Source organism: Haemaphysalis longicornis, unplaced genomic scaffold, assembly GCF_048455015.1.
Source record: "Haemaphysalis longicornis isolate Haplotype H1 unplaced genomic scaffold, Haemaphysalis longicornis Haplotype H1 scaffold_4, whole genome shotgun sequence".
Classification (NCBI taxonomy): domain Eukaryota; kingdom Metazoa; phylum Arthropoda; class Arachnida; order Ixodida; family Ixodidae; genus Haemaphysalis; species Haemaphysalis longicornis.
This window is the reverse complement of record NW_027526361.1, coordinates 205,284,205-205,286,440: the sequence shown is the minus strand read 5'-3', so window position 1 is coordinate 205,286,440 and position 2,236 is coordinate 205,284,205. Positions and strand designations below refer to the sequence as shown.

Genomic DNA, 2,236 nt, shown 5'->3' with positions numbered 1-2,236 from the left:
AAATTGTGCGTGTAACCTAAGCTCTCTCCGCTAAGCTGTCAACGAAAAGGGGGTCGGGGCCACGTCAAGCTGTTCAAACAGCTTTTCGTCTCGCCTCCTCCTGTAAAAAATGAAATAAATAAAGAATGAATAAATGAATGAAAGTTATTCACAAAATCTCAGCGTGTCTCAGTTCCTTTACATGCTGTAGAGAGCAAGTCCACGCGTTGTGGAAGTGTGCTGGTCTTATAGCCCATACGACTGTGGATGGAAACCACGCCCTGATACTGCTTCTTCTTTCTTCTTTTAGATGAAATTTAGTTTTTCCCTGTGCCATCTCTATTGTTGTGTATGTGTGTGGGCTGCAGCTGTTATAGTGTGTAGCAGCTGTTTTCCTTCGTGCAACGTGCAGCAGAGTGGCGCAGTGGAAGCGTGCTGGGCCCATAACCCAGAGGTCCGTGGATCGAAACCACGCTCTGCTACGTTTTTTTTTTTTTTTTTTCGTTCCGGGGTCCCCGTTTAGTGCGACTATGCGTAATTAAAACCTTCGACTTGTCTCACAGTACTTTCGAAGAGTAACTGCTGTTACTCTAGTTTACTGTACTGCTTATCTATGTCTAATTCTTGTAAATGAGCAAATTGGTATCCATGTTTGCAAACAAACAAACATCGCAAAAACCGAGGCGTGATTGTCCAGGGAGTGAACGATATTAGCGTCTCTTCAGCGGCACTGCTGCTATACCGTCCTGCTTGATCGGTCGTATTCAAACCAGTCCTTATCAGTCAACGGGCAACCGTTTAGTTGCCCTTGACTGCACTTCATTTTCTGAAAATAAAAATAAAATAGGAAGCATTCAGCTCTAAACCGGTTGAATGTATCGATTAACTTTCCTTGGTCTTCTATAGCACTATAACTTCTGGCCCCACGCTTCATTCGCACCATTAAGGAGAACAGAGGGGCTCGTGTTATTAATAACAGACTCATCCCGTAGATGATAAATTAAACTAATCAAATCAGCGCCGTGAAGGTGACTGAAGCAAAAAAAATGAGTGTGAAACTAGTGATTCTTGCAACCGAAAAGAGATGGGAACGATCAAAGAAGTTCTTACTCAAACCGGCTCTCTCGTTACCTATATATCTGTTCAATCAAACACTGCACTAAACAAATTAGCTATTTGTTTATGTCTTTGCCACAAAAATACCTACGAAATAATTGATTCATTAAACGCTACCTGGGAAGCCCTCGTCAAAGGCAGGTGACTGTGTCGTCGTCGCTGGTGAGTTAAGAAAATCCGTACGTAGATACTCACATAAATCATGGTGATTGGAAGTGCGGGATAAAACGCACGGAGAGCGGGCTGGCATCCGACCTTTCGTCCAGGGGTTTCCCCAAGAATCGAATCAAGGGGGGAAGGGAGGGGGGAGGGGGGGAGGGGGGGTCCCGTCCCAATGGCTGGGGGGGGGGGGGGAAGACTGGTGACTAGGCAAACTATACAAACTGTTTCTTTTTTAGTCCACTAGTTAAATAACAGACGTCTATTAACCAAATTCTCATCCTCGTGACGTAAGTTTCCCTTTTTCTTGGGAGGCGGTGTTTCCTATTTAATCTGAACCAACACTTAATTTTTCAGAGATACAGTTTTTACTAAAAAGGTCCGTATTCAGTTTTTAAATGTCTGAGCATTTTTCAACGTATAAGGACATTTTCAAGCTTGTTGCCAGGGCCAATGACGAGATTTAAGTTTTTGAAACAATGTTTAGGGAGTAAACGAATTATGCAGCACTTACAAAGCGGGCACCGACCGTTTTTTGACGTTCAGAGTTTATCAAAACGCGATGTATTAGCTTTTGTAGCCCTTCGCCTCGCAGATGTTGAAAGTGCGTCTTCAAAAATTTGAGTTGTAAACAAAGAACTGCCCGAATTAATGAAATAACGGGGTATTTCACTCCTCTTTTTTATTGGGGATTGACCAAACTGCATAGACGTTTAATTAAAGAATTGATATAAGTAAAATTTAGACATTCAAGGAGGGGGGCTGTCAAGGAAAGCATGGGGTGGGGGGCGTCTACGCACCCCTAAGGGGTGCGTAAGGAAATCACTGGTCTTGTCCCTCTCGCTATTACAGGAACACTCCTGCACCTGACCTGTACGTGACCTTCGATTCTATACGACGCAGTTAGGACGAATCAGTTTTTAAAGGCGAAAACGATAGATGTCAACGTTTCATGAAATACGCGAGGTACAACAAAATCCTT

General features: G+C 43.4%; 1 non-coding gene across 1 annotated transcript; it reads left to right on the top strand.

The window, feature by feature from the left end:
* The first annotated feature begins 389 nt into the window (after positions 1-389).
* Trnam-cau (transfer RNA methionine (anticodon CAU)) lies at positions 390-461 on the top strand. Its single transcript has one exon. It is a non-coding gene; the product is annotated as a tRNA-Met (tRNA).
* Positions 462-2,236: the final 1,775 nt, after the last annotated feature.